Here is a 24,900-nt window from a genome sequence, read left to right on the forward strand (position 1 = left end):
AAGTCAACACAAGGCACAGAAACAAACACACGTTTCCAGGCCAGACTGTGCCTCTAGAACAGAGTTGTCAGTCCCCATCCCCGTGCTGGCCGCTTTTGTTTTATTCAAGCTTCACCAGTAAATTTACTAGTAAATGAGATTATCTGTGCTCTTCTACCTGTTGTGAGCAGTCATGGCTATTGAACACTTACTACTCAGCTCAGTATGTATTACTGTCTGTATTAACATAGGTCTGTATTAATGTCTGCTGAGCAGATTAAAAGTGGTTCTCGGGCTCTTCCGGCCAGAAAAGCACCGGGGTAGCTAGGGCGCAGGGTCGGCTGACACTCGCCAGCTACCCACAACACCCACTACAGGATCTTAAGACTTCTGGTGAGTGGAACACAGCTTCTGCTCCAATCCAATTGCGCGCGGGACCTGAGACTGCATTAGTTAGGGAAGCAGAAACAGGCCTGAGTAGGGCCACAGGCCTCATCCGGCCGGAACAGCACCGGTGTAGCTAGAGCCCAGGGTCGGCTGACACCCACCAGCTACCCACAACCCCCGCCACAGGATTTTGAGACTGCTGGTGAGTGGAACACAGCTTCTGCTCTAATCTTTAAACAGTGACAACAACAACAACTAACCCCAGAGATTACCAGATGGCGAAAGGTAAACGTAATAATCTTACTAACAGAAACCAAGACCACTCACCATCATCAGAACCTAGCACTCCCACTTCGCCCAGTTCAGGGCACCCCAACACACCGGAAAAGCTAGACACGGATCTAAAAGCATATCTCCTGATGATGGTAGAGGACTTCGAGAAGGACTTTAATAACACACTTAAAGAAATACAGGAGAACACTGCTAAACAGGTAGAAGACATTAAAGAGGAAGCACAAAAATCCCTTAAAGAATTGCAGGAGAACACTGCTAAAGAGTTAAAAATCCTTAAAGAAAAACAGGATAACCTAATCAAACAGGTAGAAGTCCTTAATGAAAAACAGGAAAACACATCCAAACAGATGAGGGAAATGAACAAAACCATACTAGACCTAAAAAGGGAAGTAGACACAATAAAGAAAACCCAAAATGAGGCAACACTGGAGATAGAAACCCTAGGAAAGAAATCTGGAACCATGGATACCAGCATCAGCAACAGAATACAAGAGATGGAAGAGAGAATCTCAGGTGCAGAAGATTCCATAGAGAACATCAGCACAACAATCAAGGAAAATGTAAAATGCAAAAAGATCCTAACTCAAAACATCCAAGAAATACAGGACACAATGAGAAGACCAAACCTACGGATAATAGGAGTGGATGAGAATGAAGATTTTCAACTCAAAGGACCAGCAAACATCTTCAACAAAATTATAGAAGAAAACTTCCCAAATCTAAAGAAAGAGATGCCCATGAACATACAAGAAGCCTACAGAACTCCAAATAGACTGGACCAGAAAAGAAATACCTCCCGACACATAATAATCAGAACAACAAATGCTCTAAATAAAGATAGAATACTAAAAGCAGTAAGAGAAAAAGGCCAAGTAACATATAAAGGCAAGCCTATCAGAATTACACCAGATTTTTCACCAGAGACTATGAAAGCCAGAAGATCCTGGACGGATGTTATACAGACACTAAAAGAACACAAATTCCAGCCCAGGCTACTATACCCAGCCAAACTCTCAATTAACATAGATGGAGAAACCAAAGTATTCCACAACAAAACCAAATTCACACATTATCTCTCCACGAATCCAGCCCTTCAAAGGATAATAACAGAAAAAAACCAATACAAGGACAGGAACCACGCAGTAGAAACTACAAGAAGGTAATCCCTCAACAAACCTAAAAGAAGACAGCCACAAGAACAGAATGCCAACTTTAACAACAAAAATAACAGGAAACAACAATTACTTTTCCTTAATATCTCTTAATATCAATGGACTCAACTCCCCGATAAAAAGACATAGACTAACAAACTGGCTACACAAACAAGACCCAACATTTTGCTGCTTACAGGAAACTCATCTCAGAGAAAAAGATAGACACTACCTCAGAATGAAAGGCTGGAAAACAATTTTCCAAGAAAATGGTATGAAGAAACAAGCTGGAGTAGCCATTCTAATATCTGATAAGATTGACTTCCAACCCAAAGTCATTAAAAAAGACAGGGAGGGACACTTCATACTCATCAAAGGTAAAATCCTCCAAGAGGAACTATCAATCCTGAATATCTATGCTCCAAATACAAAGGCAGCCACATTCATTAAAGAAACTTTAGTAAATCTCAAAGCACACATTGCACCTCATACAATAATAGTGGGAGACTTCAACACATCACTTTCACCAATGGACAGATCGTGGAAACAGAAACTAAACAGGGACACAGTGAAACTAACAGAAGTTATGAATCAAATGGATCTGGCAGATATCTACAGAACATTCTATCCTAAAACAAAAGGATATACCTTCTTCTCAGCACCTCATGGTACTTTCTCCAAAATTGACCACATAATTGGTCACAAAACAGGCCTCAACAGATACAAAAATATTGAAATTGTCCCATGCATCCTATCAGATCACCATGGACTAAGGCTGATCTTCAATAACAAAATAAATAATAGAAAGCCAACCTTCACGTGGAAACTGAACAACACTCTTCTCAATGATACCTTGGTCAAGGAAGGAATAAAGAAAGAAATTAAGGACTTTTTAGAGTTCAATGAAAATGAAGCCACAACATACCCAAACTTATGGGACGCAATGAAAGCATTTCTAAGAGGAAAACTCATAGCTCTGAGTGCCTCCAAAAGGAAACTAGAGAGAGCACACATTAGCAGCTTGACAACATACCTAAAAGCACTAGAACAAAAGGAAGCAAATTCACCCAAGAGGAGTAGACGGCAGGAAATAATCAAACTCAAGGGCGAAATCAACCAAGTGGAAACAAGAAGAACTATTCAAAGAATCAACCAATCAAGGAGCTGGTTCTTTGAGAAAATCAACAAGATAGATAAACCCTTAGCCAGACTCACTAGAGGGCACAGGGAAAGCATCCTAATTAACAAAATCAGAAATGAAAAAGGAGACATAACAACAGATCCTGAAGACATCCAAAACACCATCAGATCCTTCTACCAAAGGCTATACTCAACAAAACTGGAGAACCTGGATGAAATGGAGAAGTTCCTAGACAGATACCAGGTACCAAAGTTGAATCAAGATCAGGTTAATGATCTAAACAGCCCTATATCCCCCAAAGAAATAGAAGCAGTCATTAATAGTCTCCCAACTAAAAAAAGCCCAGGACCAGATGGGTTTAGTGCAGAGTTCTATCAGACCTTCAAAGAAGATCTAATCCCAGTTCTTCACAAACTATTCCACAAAATAGAAACAGAAGGTACTCTACCCAACTCATTCTATGAAGCCACAATTACTCTGATACCTAAACCACAAAAAGACCCAACAAAGATAGAAAACTTCAGACCAATATCCCTTATGAATATTGATGCAAAAATCCTCAATAAAGTTCTTGCTAACCGAATCCAAGAACACATCAAAACAATCATCCATCCTGACCAAGTAGGTTTCATCCCAGGGATGCAGGGATGGTTCAATATACGGAAATCCATCAACGTAATCCAGTATATAAACAAACTCAAAGACAAAAACCACATGGTCATCTCCTTAGATGCGGAAAAAGCATTTGACAAGATCCAACACCCATTCATGATAAAAGTCTTGGAAAGATCAGGAATTCAAGGCCCATACCTAAACATGATAAAAGCAATCTACAGCAAACCAGTAGCCAACATCAAAGTAAATGGTCAGAAGCTTGAAGCAATCCCTCTAAAATCAGGGACTAGACAAGGCTGTCCACTTTCTCCATACCTATTCAACATTGTACTTGAAGTCCTAGCCAGAGCAATTCGACAACAAAAGGAGATCAAAGGGATACAAATTGGAAAAGATGAAGTCAAAATATCACTTTTTGCAGATGATATGATAGTATATATAAGTGACCCTAAAAATTCCACCAGAGAACTCCTAAGCCTGATAAACAGCTTCGGTGAAGTAGCTGGATATAAAATTAACTCAAACAAATCAATGGCCTTTCTCTACACAAAGAATAAACAGGCTGAGAAAGAAATTAGGGAAACAACACCCTTCTCAATAGTCACAAATAATATAAAATATCTTGGCGTGACTCTAACTAAGGAAGTGAAAGATCTGTATAATAAAAACTTCAAGTCTCTGAAGAAAGAAATTCTAGAAGATCTCAGAAGATGGAAAGATCTCCCATGCTCATGGATTGGCAGGATCAACATTGTAAAAATGGCTATCTTGCCAAAAGCAATCTACAGATTCAATGCAATCCCCATCAAAATTCCAAATCAATTCTTCAACGAATTAGAAAGTGCAATCTGCAAATTCATCTGGAATAACAAAAAACCTAGGATAGCAAAAACTCTTCTCAAGGATAAAAGAACCTCTGGTGGAATCACCATGCCGGACCTAAAGCTTTACTACAGAGCAATTGTGATAAAAACTGCATGGTACTGGTATAGTGACAGACAAATAGACCAATGGAATAGAATTGAAAACCCAGAAATGAACCCACACACCTACGGTCACTTGATCTTCGACAAGGGAGCTAAAAACATCCAGTGGAAGAAAGACAGCATTTTCAACAAATGGTGCTGGCACAACTGGTTGTTAACATGTAGAAGAATGCGAATCGATCCATTCCTATCTCCTTGTACTAAGGTCAAGTCTAAGTGGATCAAGGAACTACACATAAAACCAGAGACACTGAAACTTATAGAGGAGAAAGTGGGGAAAAGCCTTGAAGATATGGGCACAGGGGAAAAATTCCTGAATAGAACAGTAATGGCTTGTGCTGTAAGATCGACAATTGACAAGTGGGACCTCATGAAACTGCAAAGCTTCTGCAAGGCTAAAGACACCATCAATAAGACAAAAAAACCACCAACAGATTGGGAAAGGATCTTCACCTATCCTAAATCAGATAAGGGACTAATATCCAATATATATAAAGAACTCAAGAAGGTGGACTCCAGAAAGTCAAATAACCCCATTAAAAAATGGGGCTCAGAACTGAACAAAGAATTCTCACCTGAGGAATACCGAATGGCAGAGAAACACCTGAAAAAATGTTCAACATCCTTAATCATCAGGGAAATGCAAATTAAAACAACCCTGAGATTCCACCTCACACCAGTCAGAATGGCTAAGATCAAAAATTCAGGTGACAGCAGATGCTGGCGAGGATGTGGAGAAAGAGGAACACTCCTCCATTGTTGGTGGGATTGCAAGCTTGTACAACCACTCTGGAAATCAGTTTGGCGGTTCCTCAGAAAATTGGACATAGTACTACCGGAGGATCCAGCAATACCTCTCCTGGGCATATATCCAGAAGATGTCCCAACCGGTAAAAAGGACACATGCTCCACTATGTTCATAGCAGCCCTATTTATAATAGCCAGAAGCTGGAAAGAACCCAGATGTCCCTCAACAGAGGAATGGATACAGAAATTATGGTACATTTACACAATGGAGTACTACTCAGCTATTAAAAAGAATGAATTTATGAAATTCCTAGCCAAATGGATGGACCTGGAGGGCATCATCTTGAGTGAAGTAACACAATCACAAAAGAACTCACACAATATGTATTCACTGATAAGTGGATATTAGCCCAAAACTTAGGATACCCAAGATATGAGATACAATTTGCTAAACGCATGAAACTCAAGAAGAATGAAGACCAAAGTGTGGACACTGTGCACCTTCTTAGAATTGGGAACAAAACACCCAGGGAAGGAGTTACAGAGACAAAGTTCGTAGCTGTGATGAAAGGATGGACCATTTAGAGACTGCCGTATCCAGGGATCCATCCCATAAGCAGCTTCTAAATGCTGACACCATTGCATACACTAGCAAGATTTTGCTGAAAGGACCCAAATATAGCTGTCTCTTGTGAGACGATGCCGGGGCCTAGTTCACAGTCAGCTATTGGATGTATCACAGGGCTCCCAATGGAGAAGCTAGAGAAAGTACCCAAGGAGCTAAAGGGATCTGCAACCCTATTGTTGGAACAACATGATGTACTAACCAGAACCCCGGAGCTCTTGTCTCTAGCTGCATATGTATCGAAAGATGGTCTAGTCGGCCATCAATGGAAAGAGAGGCCCATTGGACTTGCAAACTTTATATGCCCCAATATAGGGGAATGCCAGGGCCAAAAGAATGGGAATGGGTGGGTAGGGAAGTGGGGGGCACTATGGGGGACTTTTGGGATAACATTGGAAATGTAATTGAGGAAAATATGTAATAAAAATATTAAAAAATAAAAAAAAAAAGTGGTTCTCGGATCCTATCTGAAAATGAGGCGCTGAAACAGGCTCTGAAGACACCTGTACTAAAGAAACCGTACTATAGGGCACAAAGTCCAGAGTCATAGAATTTAGGAAGTAATTCAGGGCAGAAGCCATCAACATAAGGGTATACCTCTGACCCCAGCACTTGAAAACATATTCTTTCATTAAAAAGGGCCTCACCATGTAACTCTAGCTAGCCTACATCTCAGTATGTAGACCAGGTCTTGAACCCAGAGAGATCTGCCTGCGTTTGTCTCGAAAGTGCTGGGATTAACAGTGTGCACCACCACGCCAGGCCTAATGCTAGTAGACCTGGCAGGCACAGATGCTCTCTGCTTCTTGTTGGGGGCTGCTCAGTTCACTCTCACCTGTAAGTACCCTTCCCCCCCCCCCCCGGAATTCTTTCTGAAAGCTTTCCTGCCAGTCTTAGGCCCTTCTTTCCCTCTGTAGCCACTTCACCCCACAGCAATTAGGTAAAGCTAGAGAAATCAACCAATCAGACTCCTCGTTCCTTACTGGGCTGATAATTCTGACTGCAAAATTGTTTTGGATGTGCAGAGAAGTTTAAAAGCAAAGTAAGTAAGTCATGTGACTACCTTGCGTCTGTTCCATTTGCTTATGTGTGCAGTTTGATGAAGTAGACTAAAATCACACTTTGCTCAGTGTTAGGGTTTCCTCACGTAATACTACTTTGTACCTAGTTTGGATTAGTGCTCAGAGTTTTGAACTGTTAGAGACAAAGGCCTCCTTATTTTCTGCTAATAAGTAAAGAAAGAGAGGGATAAAAAAAGCTCTGCAGGTGTTTGTAAAAGGTAGAGAGAGAAAAATATAATCAATATGCCCATTTCCCCAAATGGCTTCTATACAAAATATAGTGCTTAAAGTTTCACCGCTGCTCTCTGTAAATTCTCATAGCGTTATTTCTATATTCACTTTTAATTTAATGTCCATGTAGCGTGATACATCAGTGTTGGTGTGGAGTTTTATATACACTAACTTTTCTTTTAGTGATTCCTATGGTAGTCTTATGCCAGCCAGCTTTCTTAAAATTTGGAACGGGAGTGTGGTGCCTCAAAGAAGCAGCTCTCTGCGTTGCCACCCAAAACTGAACCATCTACATTCAACTAGGGGCAAGGCCCCTTCCTCTGTAAGTCCTGCTGAACATCTGATGATGGCAAAAAAGGTCAGCATGTTAAATCCAGGGAAGCAACCACAATAGCATCCCAGGGCCAACGACAAAACCAGGGATATGTTGTGGTTACCATAAGGGACTGCCCAAGAAGCCATTGTTGCTAAATATTACATTTGTATTTTATCCAGAATACTGGATATAGAAAGGCATTCCTTTCAAAATGTATACATCTACTTAAGTCTGAGCAGAAACTATGGCAAAAATATTATCTCTGCTCCTAGAAATGTAATTCAGTATAGGAGAATTAGGAGTTTTGAGAATTATTTTCTTTGAAAATGAAGCTGCTGAGAGTTGATAACAAACTGTTCTTCCTTTCAAATGTGGTTACTTTTTCCTAAGGTCTTAAGCATGCTCCATGAGAGTATTACCATCAAGCTACAACGGGCGGGGGGGGGGGGGGGGGGTGTAGAGATTGGAGAGAAGGGGGAACTGATGAACTGATGTCAGGTGTTTGGTGTTTTGTGTTTTCCGGTCTCTTACAAGAGCTGTGGATTTCTCTGGGCATGGCAGGTCTCTGCTTCTCAGTGATGGCCAGCTACCAAGACCACACTGCATTTACCTGGGTGCCAGGCAGGGAACCACATTTTTGTGGTCCTCACACTTTCATGGAAGGCACTCTTACCTGCTGAGCCATTTCCCCAGACCCAGAGGAATTTCTAATTGAAATGCATTGATCTATTCTGATCATAAAAGCCGGGGGTCTGGCGGCAGGTGATAAGGATCAGGTGGGGTAGGTAAACGAGAGAACTAAAGGGAGGCTAAGCTCCGCCCTTGAGTGAGGGAGAAGCTATTGTGGACAGTTGGCTCCTGAAAACCCCAGGAGGTAGCTTTCCTGAATTTGCCTGTAAGCATCAGGAGATTACCCCTTGTGTCCTGCCCATACATTGCCACAGAGGACCTCACACAGCCCCAGGGGCAAACAGGTTAGTTTATTACTCCTTGCTGCCAAGTGAGCCTTTTTAAAAAAGCCAGTCATTGTTAGCAATTTGGTGTAGATTCTAGCAGTTAAGTGTCACTTCTAAATGGACTTGTAATAATGGTTCTGTTTGTTTCTGTTGTTTTGAGACAGAGTCTCACTTAGCCAACTTGAACTCCAGATCCTCCAGAGTCTAGTTTCCAGCTGTTACTATGTAGGTTACCTCGCTAGTGCCCAGCAGTGTTTATGACTGACAGTTCCCCTTCTACTGTGAACACTTCTCCCAAGTCTTCTGCACTCTTAGTGGCCATAGAGTACTCCAAAGTGCAACTATGCATGGTTTTAAAATTTTAATTAATGATCAGCACATATGAATGTTTTTCAGTGCTGAAGATTAACTCAGGGCCTGGCTAAAGTTGCTACTCTACCCTAAAGCTACACCTCCGCCTTAGTGTATTTTTAAACTACTCAGACTTCTCGAAGAAACTGTGAACTTGAGCCTCATGTTCAGGATTTAAACAATTCTGAATTCAGAAGTCACATTTACATTCCCAAGGGTTGTCCTGCACATAGAGCATGGGACATGCAGCAGCGGGAGGAGACGTCTCTCCCCAGTTGGTCATGGGGACCAAGTTGTAAGTGATTCTAGTTGCCCAAATTAACTATGAAGCATAAGCCTGTCTACTTTCAAACAAACTTAAAAACAGTAAGTAGCTGTTTTGTAGCAGTTGTTGTTTCATTTTGTGTCTGAGATAGGGTCTCACTAAGTAGCAAAAGTTGAATGCACGGGCATCTTCTTGTCTCAGAGACCTCCCCAGTACTGAGATTACAGGTGTGAGCCATGAGACTCAGCTAAAAGTAACTGAGAACTTATAAAATATTTGCCGGGTATTTTCTGAGTAAAACATAAATAATTAAAAAAAATAAACAGTAAGTACTATGCATAATGAATATACAAAAAATAATAATTTCTTTTTTCTGAGACAGGGTTTCTCTGTGTAGTCCTGGCTGTCCTCAAGCCGCCTCTGCCTCACCACTCCCTGGCTAACAATTTCAATTTAAAATAAATTGTTCCTTAATATTATTTAGCCAACCAGAGACTTAATCACTCTTTTAGAGAATTTCTAAATTGAAGAAGCAATAAATCTCTGGGGATGGAGAGATGGCACAGTGGTGTAGTTTACTAGCTGCTCTTACACCAGAGTTGGGTTCCCAGAACCCACACTGTGGCTTACAAGTATCATCAACTCCAGTTTCCAGGCTATTCATTGTCCTGGACTGGCCTCTCTGGTACCAGACATGCATGTAGTGTGCAGACATATGTACAGGCAAGATTTCCATACACATTAAATAAATATATTTAAAAAAATAATTTAAAGTTAATAAATAAGGCTCCGTAACACTACTGTAATGTTGAGAAATAGCTTAGACCTCTTACCTTTGGGTTCAGACCATCAATGTATCTTGCCACACATTCCTCCATCTCATGGAGTTGAGCCCTCTGCCAAGCCCAGAGCTCAGCTGCCTCGTGTTGGAGGCAACAGCCAGTTCTCATCTCCTTGCTAACTTCACTACTTCCCCTTCTTGAGAGTCAGATCTGGACACAGCACAGGCCGTGGCTTCCAGGAAGCTTCAAGCCTGCTGGCATGAGCTTCCTTTCTAAGCACCTGGAAGTCTGTGTGGGATGAAGAGGATTGAAACCATCCTGTTTCCAGAGAAGCGCTCAGTCTGCCCGACCATGTTTCTGTTCTCCTTTACAAGGAGCCCCGGACATGAATGGCTAGAAGGTTGTCGCACAGTTCTCCTCAACAGGCGGCAGGAACTGCAGGATTATCTGGGCTGAGCCTTCCAAAGGCACACATGAGTCCAAGACCAGATGTCTGGTCTTGAGTTTTATTACAGATGAGTCTTAGAAGAAAACACTAACAGCACTACTAAGTGTGAGATAGGAAAAAATTTGTCTGTCTGTCTATCTATGTCTATCTATCTATCTGTCTGTCTATCTATCTATCAATAATCTATCTATAATCTATCAATCATCTATAATATATCTATCTATCAATCATTTACCTAACTCTACATTTCTCTGTAACAAACAATAGACAAGCTATGTTTCAGTCTCAGGCGAGGCAACTCCTAGCAGTGTGCTGCGTTCTTGTGTAGCTGTGGCAAGGAAGACCATGCTTTTCAGAGCGATCTCATTCACAAATCTGAGTTCTTGCAGAAGAACTGAATAATACTCCCCATGACTCCTCCCCACCCCACAGAATAATTTCCAGGTTGATTTCCTTGTTGCTACCTCTTTGAAGATGAATTGGCTCTTTGCATCTCTTTCTCAACCACAATGAAAAAGCTAAGTGCTCCCAAGGATACCCTTTTATTTTCCACACTAGATAAAGAAGAGACTCACCTGTGGCTTGGTGGGGGACATGAATACAAAAGCCCAGGCAACGACACACACAGGTGTACCGGGAAAACATTAAAATACGCTCCACAAATACTTTCAGCAGAAGTAGCCTTCCAACTTTGGTGCATACCAGAATGTCCTGGAAACCTTAAAATATTACCATTCAGGTTGGATCTATACCAATTAAATCAAATGATGAGATGATGGCCCAGCTAATTTTGTCTTTGACAAAGTTTCTTGGGTGACTCGAACATGCTGATAAATGGGGGGTGGGGGGAGGGTTCCTTCACTTTACTTAACCAGATTTCCACCTTTTAAATGTTGTATACATATAAACTATTGTCTCTCTTAATGCTTCCTGCAAAGTCAGTGCCCTGTGTTTGTGAGTTGTGACTGTTAAATCTTTTTTATCTAGACTTTAGTTACCATACAAGATAATGAATTTCATTATGGTGTCCTCCTACCTAAACATCATTGTATTTGCTCACATTGACTTCCTTATTACCTGGGTCTCTCTCCCTCCTATTACCATCTCTTCTGCTTTTTCTGCATATAGATGGACAGATATATTGCTAAATCTGGATTCTGCATGAGAAAAAAAAATGTGATGTTTGTCTTTCTTCTCTCTCTCGTTTTTTTCTTTTTCTTTTCTTCAAGACAGAGTTTCTCTGCATAGCCCTGGCCATCCTGGAGATGACTTTAGATGAGGCTGGCACTTTAGCTGAGATCTCTGAGAACTCACAGAGATCTGCCTCTGCCCCGAGTGCTGTGTGTACCATCACTGCCTGGCTGCTTCATTCTTTCTTGTTCCCCTTTCCCTATACAGTTCTCTCCTGCTTTTATGTAGCTTACATCTTGGGACAGAAACAGCTTCTATGTGCATGGCTTGGAGCAGACACAGTCTGCCTCTGAGACTGATGAAGGGCATGGGAAAATGAAGTCAAGCATACGACTTCATTCTGCCCCAGTGGCCCCAGATCGTATGCCTATTCCAGCTATGGATGACTTTGTGACTCAGAATGGAAACTATCACCACGATGTGGATGGATAAATACCAATGCATACCCAACACTGGAAAACTGACTAAAAATTATACAACCTGTGGCTGGTTATAGCTTTGTTGAAAAAGTACTTATCTCAGATGTATGAGACATTGAGATGGATCCCCAACACTGCCAAAATAACACAAATTCTACATTCTATCAAAAGTGGGTTGGCATTATCATCCTTATACATTGATTCTTTATTCATAACACACACACACACACACACACACACACACACACACATCAGGCCTGTCTCACAGATACACCTGCTTCTGTCTCTCAAGTACTGGGATCAAAGGCATGAGCCACCACACCTAGCTTATAAGACACAGTCTTAATACATGGATTAAACATAGCATTACAAATTGTAACTCTTCAAAGAAACAGTGGAAGATGATCATAAGAATAAACATTTCAAGGTAGCAAAAGCTGCTCTTTGGGATATGGCATGGTACCCCAAGCCCAGTCAGAGCTTACAATGTTTTTCAAATAAACAAAAGCTAGATAGTGGTCCTGTCTAGCTTTAGTCCATTAATAATGTCATCAATACTTACATAAAAAGAAACATCAAAAGATATTAGTACTTAAATTTTTAGGATAAATCTCAGTTTTTAGGTATTTATACAACATGCTTTTTCATAATAACTTTCTAAATTTTTAAAAGACTTATTTATATTATGCATATGAATGTTTTGCCTGCGTGTGTTATATATATGCACCATGTATTTGCCTGGTGACTGTGGAGGTCAGAAAAGGGCATCCTATCCCCCTAGAACTGGAAATAGATGGTTGTAAGCTGTCATATAGGAACTGAATCCTCTGTAATAGCTGCCAGTGTTCTTAACTGCCAAGCTGTCTCTCTAGCCCTGATAGAACTTTTCTAGAAATAAATTTAAGTATATATATCAAGAGCCTTGAAGATCCATAACCTTTGGCCAAATAATTCATAGGCATAGGAAGAGATCCATGGGAAAATAGTTTGAGCAGTCGCCGTGATACAGGCATGTTAAATTAGACTGTTGAATCTAGTTATATTAAGTTGGAAGTGGTCTGAGTATTGATATTTGTGGGAACTTGCTACTGAGATGATGATGTTGGTTATGACATGGCTATTATTCAGACCTTGAAAAGGTTTTGAGGTAGAAGCAGTAGAGAGAACTCACACAATAAACCACCAGAGAAGAACCAAGACACAAAGTTCTATAATTTTGTTACTTCAGAAAACTCCTAGGAAGCCCTTTGATGTGAAGAAGACATGTCTAAAGCCATGAGAAGGGCTATCTGAATGTCGTTGCTCCTTCTCTTCTAATTAGTCCTAATTAAGACAGGACTCACATATTTCAATTAACTATAATCCTCGTCTGGCATAAACACACTGGTCCATATGTTAGGTCTTTCAGTTGACCAACTGTAACAGCCTTGAAAATTGATTTACTTAAAAAAAATGCTACAGATAGATAATAAATGGCAGACACCTAGGAAATCTGAAAAGATAATAAAAATCAAATAAGAATAGGTAATAGGCAGGAGAAAGAATTTCACATTCAATCTATTTTCAAAATCCTTGGTCTTCCTTCTTGCACAAGCTCATCTAACCATAGCTCATAAAGAAAGTTCTGTGGTGAAAAGTATACACACAGGCGCTACCAGCCTGGTGTCTAGTTCCTATTCCTATCCTCATCTCGCTGAGGAAAACCCTATCACGGAAGCTAGGCCACCAGAGCAAAGTAGAGCACTCAGCATTTTTTATCGAGTAGAAATATTTAGCTTGGCTCTCTGCCAGAGAGTGCTGAAAGAGAGAACTGAATTAGGAGATTTACTGTCCACGTGCTTGGCACGTGTCGTTCAGAGTCTCCTAGACTACTCTCAGGTGTCTGCACAGGGCAGGGTACTATCGAGCCTCAGGAAAGGACAGTAGCTTTCTGTTGTAACGAGGCCTGGCATCACTGGAATGGACAAACTGCTGGGTTTTCTCAATCCAGCTCTGTCCACAATTGCTCCAAGTATAAAACTGGTGTGTTAGAGTCCAGATGGATGGCATACTCTGCAAGTATGAGGACCACAGCTTGCCCCAGAACCAAGAGGGGGGAAAAAAAAGCAGATTGTAATCCCAGCTCTGGGGAGTCAGGGACAGGAGGATCCCTGAGGCATGCTGGCATCCAGTTTAGGCCAGAAAGCTCCTGGTCAGTGAAATACCATATCTTAAAAAGTAAAAGAGAGCAATTGAGAAGATACCTGATGTAAGTGTCTGGCCTCTGGGTATACACACACAGACACACACACACACACACATAGACACACACACAGACACACATAGACACACACACACATACCACACAAACATACACACCACACACACACACACACAGAGACACATAGACAAACACACACACCACACACACTACACACACACACACATACATATACACACCACACACACTACACACAGGGACACATAGACACACATACACACCACACACACTACACACACACACACACACACAGACACATAGACACACACACATACCACACAAACACACACACCACACACACACAGAGACACATAGACACACACACACCACACACACTACACACACACACACACACACATGCACATACACACCACACACACTACACACAGAGACACATAGACACACACACATACCACACACACTACACACACACACATACACCACACACACACACAGACACATAGACACACATACATCACACACCACACACACACACACACACATAGACACACACACACCACACACCATACACACACACCACACACCACACACACACAGACACATAGACACACACACACCACACACACTACACACACACACCACACAAACAGACATTAAAACCTGGATATAGTCTAGGTATTTTTTTGCTATTGGAAGGAAAAGGTCTATAATATTTTCACAAAATTCCAAAGATGCTTCCCTTTAAATTTAATTATTTATGTGAGTGTGTGCCACACTCTAAAGTGGAGACCAATCCTACAGAAGTCCAGCCTCTCCCTCCATGGGGTGAGAGTCCCAGTGTCATCAGTCTTGGCAGCAGGTGGGTTCATCTGCCGGGCCATCCCACCATCTCTGAATGTAGTTTTTAGACTAGCTACATTGAGACTGTTTGAGAATAATGGCAAAAAGACATGGCTATGAGGCCATCTTGCCTGGTAAGGTCTTAATTCTCCTGGTTCTGCATGCCCTGCATCCAGGTAACTTCTTCCCTTCTTCCCTTTTCCTTCATTGTTAACAGAATGGAGATGACAGCGCTCAGCTCCTGACAAGGTTTTGGGGACCGGGAACTGTAATTCATATGAAGCATTGAGAACAATGCCTAGCACACAAACTGTGCTCAAGAACTGACTCAAATACTTCACCATCAACACAGCCTTATCATAAATGTCAGTTGGGGAGCTGGAGAGATGGCTTAGTGGTTAAGAGTACTGGCTGCTCTATCAGAGGACCAGGTTCGATTCTCAGTACCCACATGGTGGCTCAGAACCAATGGCTATAGACACACATTCAGGCAAAATGCCCATAAAAGGCAAACTTAAATGTAAAAAGAAAAAAAAATCAACTTTGCAGATGTATGATGGTGAAAATATGTAGACTCATCAATATCACCATAATAATTTTTTGTTGGAAAATACATGTTTGCATCTCCATAGGAATTAGGTCACAAATACAAACATATAAATTATCTACTATACGTAGGTGGTAAAAATGCTACTTTTTTTTCTTTCTGTATTTTTGTCAGAGGTTGAACATAACTCTATGCATAAAGAATCCGCCATCAGGTTTAAGCTTAAGCCTCCTACAACCCACGTGGTGGAAAGATAGTTTATTTCTAGTGGTTGTCCTGACTTCTACATGAGTGTCATTATATGAGTGCCCATGCGCACGCGCGCGCGGGCACACACACACAGACACATACAGATACACAGACAGACACACACAGAGACACAACATACACACACACAGACAGACATACACAGACACAGAAGACATACACAGACACAGACATACACACACACACACACACACACACGAAATAAAATGTGCCAAAATGTTTTTGAGAGAGAAAGGACAGTCTCTATACAGCTTAGGTAGGAAAGGAGCGGAGGGGGTCTGTCCTCTGGTCCTTTTTACCATTTCAGTTTAGATTCTTCAGGCAAACACTTTGTTGTGTTCGCTGTCTTTTGAAATGTCAGCTGTTATGTTCTAACCGTGAAGCAGAGGATTCTCTCCCGCCAAGCTGCCTACTTGTTTAAAATCTCACTTACAATCTTTATTAAAATCGGCTAATCATCCTCGGTGGACTCAGCCCTCCGCTCTTCCTCCTCACCCGCCCATCCCGTGGCGTGATCAGTGAGGCCGTCCGTCGACCGGAATGATGGATTAAATGCATGACAGTTATGACAGGTGAGGAGTACACGGAGGGGCTTAGCCAGCAGGGATAAGATAAAGCCCCCAGTTAAGAACAAAGCCCCCACCAAAGCTGGCCCATTAATGACCACTCTGGGAAGCTCCTTATTTGGCCCATTTGGAAGGAGCAAGCCGAAACTCCAGACAATGGGTGGCCAGGGAGGGTCCGGTCTCCAAGGGCCTCCAACCAGCTAATAGAAAACCCTGTATATTTTTCTAAACATGTCTGAAAGGCAGGATCAGCGTCCCTGGAAGAGCAAGGTTTCCTTTCAGTGTTGTGTTAATACAATAGACTTAAGTTTACAGCTGGACTGAGTGGAATTACTGTGTATAAACCATAATATTTATCGGCAGGGATCCAGCTAAGCCCCCGAGAGACTAGACTAGTTCAGCAGGACAAATCCAAGGAATTTCGGAAATCAATCCATTAGGATTACAGGGCAGCCCCCTGAGTTTGGAAGTCGAGGGCTCAGTCCATGGAAGCACTGAAGCTCCAATCTTCTTTTATCCCCAGACTTGTTGACCCAGTTTTTAAACTACAGATGAGATAGCGATCGTTTTCTATAATGTTTACACAACATTCTTAGACAGGTAGACTGGTCATGTATTAACTTTGGTGCAGTAATTTCAAACACACTTTTGAAAATTGTTTGTGTGCCAAAGGTACAGCCCTTTCAGTACATAATTGCAGTAAGTAGCTTTACCATCGTGAGTGACACACACCGACAGCCCCGTACAAGAAAGTGTGAACTGTGGGTTATCATTTCCCTGTGATTAGCCCACTGTTTGTTTCAGCTTATTAATAATAGCACTGTAGAAGACTATCGTTATAGACGACCCTTCCAAATTGTGCCATAATCTAGGGGCTAGAGCTTGTGTATCCGTTTGCATGGGAGCAGGTGTACACGAGTAGTTTATTCAAAAGACATTTATGAATCAATAAGAAGACCATTGATTTAAAAAAAAAAACTTCAAAGCCACAGACCATCACCCCAGCCATCAAGGGAACCCCAAATACTTTAGCTGTTATAATAATTGTGTGGATAGGAGCCCCTCAGTACTACAGGAGCCTGGGCAAGTCTCAGGTAACCAACAACTCCATCTATAAACGGTGCCCAATGACTGAGGTGAGACCCCTACCGCATGAGTGAGGTTCACAGACTTTAACAAAAGCTTCTTCTGTTTTTTTGTTTTGTTTTGTCTTTTGTTTGTTTTGTCTTTTGTTTGTTTTTTCCTGGTCCTATCCTAGTGCACACCTTACTTAACTCTGCATCCTGCAGAACCCTGGCCCACACACATTCTCTCTCTCTCTCTCTCTCTCTCTCTCTCTCTCTCTCTCTCTCTCTCTCTAAGGAGAACATGCAGCTCCAGGAACATCTGAAAGAGAAGGTCCCAGCTTGTAGCTACAGTGGCAGGAAGCCCAGAATTCCCCTGTGACTAGTGGCCAAGGCGATGCATACTGTCCTTGTGCTTACCACCTCCTCTCACCCGGTTCCTGGCAGGAGAATCATTCCTAGTTGAGCACATCCAATTCTACTGGCAAATGCTTTGCAAGGCTGTTCCCCCCAGGGGCGAGGCAGAAACAGCCAGTAGAGCTTTAAGAGGTCGACAGCTTTCCTGTTGGCGCAGCAGCTCACCAACATTCTGAGCAGTAGCCCTCTCACCTTGTGAACAGGCCTGCATCTTGTCTGTCCACAGCTCCACACCATTTTGCAGAAGAGCCAATAGACAGAGAAGTGGCCTGCTTCAGGGCCTTATCTGAATGATGCTACTCAGCTCTCACCACCTGGGCCTTGCTGGAGAAGCAGCTCCGTTCAATCAATGCCTCTTTCCCCAGACAATTACCGGTTAATCCCACCTCCAGCTGAGATGAACTGGTGGAAAGGCATTGCTATTTTTAGACAGGGCCATAAGTCCTTTCATCTATGAGAAACAGACTTCCTGATACAGTGGGTCAAGCCCAGGTACTGGGTTGGAGGTAATAGAAATGTAATACTGTGGCATTATTATCTTTTGTAGAATGAATGGATTTTGATCCTTCTGAAACAATTTTAAATTCAGTTCTTCTCTACACTGCAAAAGTAACTTCCAGCTAGCACACACCTAGCAGTAACCTTGACCAGTTTCTGCCTTCTACCTTCTGAGTGATTTGTCCTTAGCTATCTTTTCAGTTTCAAGTGAATGAATGATTTACTTCACAATGAGTAAACTTAAAATGGAATTTTCAGAATTGACTAACAGTTTGGGAATAGATCATAATGTGTTCCCCCACCCCCACCCCCCCAGCCCCATCCCTATGTCTGGCACATTAGAATTGATGTTTCGGATTGAACTTGTGACTTCTCATTTCTTTATTGAGGAGGGGGCAGAATAAGAGACTTTTATAGGCAACACACAGATTAAGACCAAAAGAGCTGTACATGTAGAACGGACTTCCATCACACTAGTTGGTACCCCGATGGTCTGCTGTGCAGCTGAGCCATGGAAAGCTAGTAATGTGAATACTTGCTGTACCAGGCAGCCTTTGACATCTAAACACACTATTTCTCCTGGTGTTTTCTTGCCATTTGAAGAACGGTCTGGAAAGGAGGTGTTGAGTTAGTTTACATTGACCTCCGTCTGACCTGGCAGTAGAGGTTTTTAAGAGCTAAGCAGCACTCACAGCCAGGAAACCCCAGGAAAACAGCACTCGGAAAGGGCTTCATTTGTGGGGACCCAAAGTCACCCCACCATTCCTGTTGCACTCGAAGGGCGTCCCCTTCGGCCTTTGTGGGAAGGGAACCCATCCATCTTCATTTAGGCTGTTTTAGGGGGGTGGGGCATGATGGGGTGGCAGGGGACAGGACTGCCATTTCCTTTGGCTCTTAAAAACAAAAACCCAGCAATGATTATTCATTTCTATCCCTGATGCCACCCCCCTCCCCCCAGGAACCTTCCAGCAGCAACCCACAACCAGGGAGGACTCTCTGAACATACTAGCTCTCCTGCTGCGCCACAACAAGCAAAAACTTACCACTCAAAAGGGGCTGTATGCTGGGATGTGTGTGCACGGATCAATGACGCTAGGTTCTGAAAGCTACTCACTATTCTTTCTATGCTGGAACTACTCCAATTGGGACACTTCATTAGGAAAGACATTTTTTCTCTTAGAAAGAACTAAGTGGCTCCCGTGTTCTGTGTTCATGCCGTTACTATAACCTTAGTGGGCATCTGCTTCCCTTGCAGCGGCACCGGTTCCCCTGGGGATAAATCTCACATCATTCTGCAGCATGCAGATCAGTGGAAAGACTTTGTTCTAGATAGGAATCTCTACATCAGGATTTCCCTTAGAAAGGAGTTATGCACTTTCCCTTCCCAAAAGAAAAGAAACGAACATGATCAGTTTTCTACAGATCAGAGAAATATAAAATTACCTGTAGGACTTAAATCTTAAAAGAAACAAAAAATACTGGATATAACACATGCACATGCACACTCGAATCTAGGAGCTGTTCTGTTTTGAAATGACCAGGATCTACTTTTCAGATATCAAAGTTATAAAAACAACATTTATAAATTTCAAGGTAAGAAATGAAAATGGACAATGGGCTTTTTTTTTGTTTTTTTAACTGATGATGGTATGGAATTCACAGAGAGTTGATTTTTTTTCCCTCAGTTTTCAGCTACTTTTGCTTAGGAAGATCTGTGAGATGTGTTGGGATTGCTGAGATCTGAGCTATCCTGCGCATATCTCCTGGTTGCTTTGACGCCTATCTGCTTCACTCCAAGTCCTCTCACACAGATCTAAATTCCAAGTCTATCCTTTACTGCAGAACCCGATCACGGTTGGGTCAGAGCTCAGATTGCCTGGTGGATATCATTAACAACTCCCCAAGTCTCTGAAATGCACGAAGACCTCTGCCCCTAATTAGCTGAAAGCTTTGAGCCTATCACTCAATGTCTCTGAGCCTAGATTTCCTTATTAAGCCATTTAAGTCAAACAAGACGTAGCATGTTCTATACTACATTATACATTCCTGGGACTCCAGGTCCAGGTTTCTTGTAGGGAATGGATAAAATGGAGTAGAAAAGCTCAGAATCTATGCTAGGAGTCATATTTGAAATAGCATTACGTGACAGGATGCAATTGTAACACCATTATGCAGGCAAATTCAACCAGAAGTGAAGACAGGGAGATGCTGGTGAGGCTGGGAAACTGGTCATTCCTGAACCAGGAGGTTTACGGCAGAGGAACTGAACCTACTGGAAGGCACATGGTTCTGGGTGGTAGAGCCACTTCCACGGTCTAGATAAATGCATGGCTATTTTGGTGAATTGGGGGTTCAGGATTCTCCTCATTTCTGTGACTGCCATTAGATTACATTTCTATACTACAATACCAACCTCAGATCTTTTGAAGTATGTGAGAGATCTGATATATCTGATATATCACAGCTTGCTGCCTTTCCCCTTAAGGACTGAAAATCACTCTTGTCTTCTCTAGCTGCACTTCTTGTTATCTACAACATGATGGAGGCCCCTCTTTCCCTGAGTCTCCTTCTCAGCCATAAGCTGGACGTTTGACATCACACCAGGATGACGGAGTGCCGCCTCCTACCCCAGCTCCCTTCCAGCACGTTTTCTTCCCAAGAACACTTCTTACTTGATGCCAAATATTCCTGAAACCACACTAGGTCTTTCAACCCAATGATCAACTGCTTTTCTCCCCAGTTCACAGGTTGAAGTCCTGTTTCCCAATGTGACTTTATTAGGAGGGAATGAGAGTACAGCCCCCTGAGGTATAAGCTGACTCCTACAAGGGACAACAGGGAGTTTCTTTACTCCCTTTCTGCCATGAGAATTAGTCTAGCACATGACAGGAGGCAGTCCTCACCAGAGCACAAAGTATGCTCCATGGACCTTGGACCTCCTTGCTCACTCGCAGCTCTGGGACAGACATCTCTGTCACATGCTGCACTCTTGGAGAAGTTCCAACAGATTTGAAGGCTCTTCAGAGACTCACATGAGGCATGAAAAGAGCTTGTGGCAAATCTTGACAGAGGGTGGTATATACTTGCAAGGAGGTTGCCACAGAGAGAAGACTCACAAAGAGCTCCAAACCTAACCCTGTACAACTACAAGCTCCCTCCTGCCCAGGTGGGAGCGTTAAAAGAGAGGGCGACTGTAAATAATTACATTAAGTTCTGCCCACTTTGAACAAAGCATGGAGAATATAACTTTCAGTCTATATCTATCCTAATTTTGTCTTCCCTACATCTGTACAACAAAAAGCAGGCCCACTCCTTAAGCCTCAAGGCTTCTTTTCTTAGAGTAAGGATGTAGGAATAAAAACTGATTTTTATTGGCTTCAATGCCAGCTCCAAAATCCCCAGCCAAAGAGACGAACAGTTTTACACAGAGGAAGGACTAAATGGTTACTATGCCCACGTTAACTTCAAAAGATGAGTTACAGCTCTGCTAGAAATTTTCTGTCATTGCGAATAATTTAAAATGACTCACATGGTTTCCTTTTGGCATTTTTTGCATTGATATCTGAAAAGTAAGTTATTAAAAAGAAAAAAAAACAATGTTGTGCAGGAAGCCACTATATTCCTTTCAAATTCAGGAGCTTGAACACTAAGACACAGAGTTAGCCAGACAGACACAGACACACACACCTGCCTACTGATTTATATTTCATTTACTATGTATCCCAAGTCAACAATTGCGGTGAAAAATTAATTCCACTGCTTCCTGTCAGGGTCACAAGAACAGCCCTTCCATGAACATAGTTGGCAGGTGTATTAGACAGAAAGCATTCTTCTTCTTCGTTGTCGTCGTCTTCTTCTTCTTTTTTTTTTTTTTTTTGTACCAGCACAACATGAACGACAGCGTTTGGCCATGCTTTTTTCTCTAACTCAGTCATAAAAATTCTTGAGGTTCTTAACCTTACTGGAAAAGAAAACCTCAGATGACTATAAAGTAAATACACAGCATATTCCCAATATCATGGCCATCTTCAAGCAATTTCTCACACTTATAATGCATTTATTTTTATATGAAGCAGATGCATGTCTTTGGGGCAAACCATGCCTTTTATTCTTATGTTGTGAAAGTCCCTTCTAATTAAAACAGGAAATACAAATTTCCTTGTCTAGTTCTAAGGATAAGTCCCACTTAGCACGAGCAGCTGTCTGCAATTTCGGATGAACACTTTCTGGCTATTCTGAATGGGCACTGCTGAATGCCTCTTTGGAGCACTTTGTATCCACATCCATTGTCCCAGGCAGCCCTTGCATACCTCCGGATCCTTCTCAAACAGAAGCCATGCTGTAGCTTTCAAAACTGGAAATACAGAGCAGAGGTAGACTATGTTTCGGAGGAGGTTGTGGTAAGTTAAAAAACAAAACAAAACCCGCTAAACTGTAAAAGGAGGAGTCACTTAAGGAAGGCTTGGGGTTGAATGCGGGAGAGAACGACCTGCACTTCTTTTAAGACCCCGCACTTCTTTTAAGCGCACTTCTTTTAAACGCTATTCTTCTGTAAATACTTTGTATTGCAGCTCAAATTGCAATTAGGAAGAATCTGGTCCCACCCTTCTAATTAAAAAGCACAAGTAGTTCCTTTACTGACCACAACAAAGGGCAGGCAGACGCACACCCACTTCCTCCAGGGGAGCTTCTCTGGTTGGAGTTTCCAGGCGGCTTGTGTGTGGCTGATCAACAGGCTAAGAGGTCTATGGAAATGCTACCCACTGCAGTGGGGTTTACGCTATTGTAAAATCTAGATTAATATTATTACTAATTGCATAGGAATAGCCAGCTAGGAGCTGGGGAATGGGACTCAGTGCTAGTGTGCTTGCTTGGCATTCATGGGGCCCTGAGTTCCACCCCTACTGCCCCTTCCCCCAAAAGAAAGATGGCCGCTTAGCTTAGTTTACTTGCCCAGGAGAGACAAGAAGTGGCTACGACCAGAAGGCCAGCATAGCTCCTTTTAGAGAAGGATTTGTATGCTCGAGTTCGTCTTGTGCCCACATCTATGTACCCTTCCAATTCCCAGCTGTGGCCTCCCACATGAAGCCTGGAGTAGGAGGCCCCCCGTATCCCAGGTCTGTGTGGTTAACAGCGGCTTGTGTTTCAGTAGTGGAGTGAAACTACTTTCATAGATTCATCTGTAAGGAATTAGGAGACGAGAATTTCTAAGTTGAAAGTTTTCTCTTTTAACCTTAAATACCTCCAATTCTACTATCTGAAGCAATGTGGGTTTTTTTTTTTTTTTAACTGAAATGTTCCTATGAGCTCCCAATGCTTTTATTTGAACTCTGCAGCAAGGGTCTCATTACTTAGATTCAGGTTTGCTGAAACTGACAATGATACATTGAAACAACAGCAAGGATTAAGGCTGATTCTAGTCTCAAAATCCAGTTAAGGGCCAGGACTTCTAACCACGAGTCTCCACAAATGCAGCAAGAAAGTTAATAAACACTACCTTTTTTTTGTTTTTTCAACTGCAGCAATAAATTGTTCAGTTGGTGAAACGTCTTCAAGTTCTTCTCAAAATACCTTGGGAACTGTTTAATTAGCAAACTCTTACAACACTCAACAAATAGAAATTGGCAAGTTAAGGAGACACAAGGTCCCTCAAGCATTAACTGTGCTGATAATCTAATCCAAAGGCTTTTCAAAGGGGCTCGTAGTTCATTCTTCTTCCCCCGTCCCCCCTGCCCCGGCCCAAGGTGGGGACACTCAAAGGATAATCATTTCCCCTTAAAGTGTTTCAACTGTAAATAAAATTATATAAGAGGAGTTTAGATGGTAGTAATAACCATCTATCAGGCTTAACTGCGATTAATAGTATGTTTCCTGTGCACATACTGTAGGACTCGCATGGGCCCTCCCTAAGCAATGGCAGCATTTGCTTTGCAGGAAGATAATTCAAAGAAAACATTCCTTTAAAACTCTCCCTTTTGCTTCACTGAGCTGCAAGTAGGGCAACGGTTCTGATAATGCAGATATCTATTCATGTTCATCTATTCAGCCTCCCACCTGATACTAGGACGGCTCAGGTAGCGGTGTGGCGGGGACTGTCAGCTATTAAAGTCGTAGGGCAAAGCTCTGCAGTATGCTTTGGAGCCAGAGGTTGTGGGCGGGTACGATAACATTTCTCTCCCCAGTGATGATGAGACTTAGGGGAGGGTAATCTATTTGGGAATGACAAGCCAAGCCTAACCCATTAATTATAGAGGACCCTGAAGTGGGGTGTGCTCTGTATGAATGCTTTCCTTCCTCAGCTCCTAGAGTCTTGGGTAGGGCATAGGTTTGAGGGCTAGTCAAGTGCTGAAAGCTATGTCCCGGTCCCCAAAGCAGTATGTGTCATTTCAAAATGCACCAGTTCCAAGTGAGGGAGGGATTACCAGTGTCTTCGATTTCTTACACCATTTTAAAGTGCCCAGAACTCTTCTCACCATGGTTAGACACGACGACCATGTGTTCTATTAATGATCTGAAGAACGTTCTTGCTGAAGGA

Source organism: Mus caroli, unplaced genomic scaffold (assembly GCF_978045245.1).
Source record: "Mus caroli unplaced genomic scaffold, Mus_caroli_1 scaffold_9, whole genome shotgun sequence".
Classification (NCBI taxonomy): domain Eukaryota; kingdom Metazoa; phylum Chordata; class Mammalia; order Rodentia; family Muridae; genus Mus; species Mus caroli.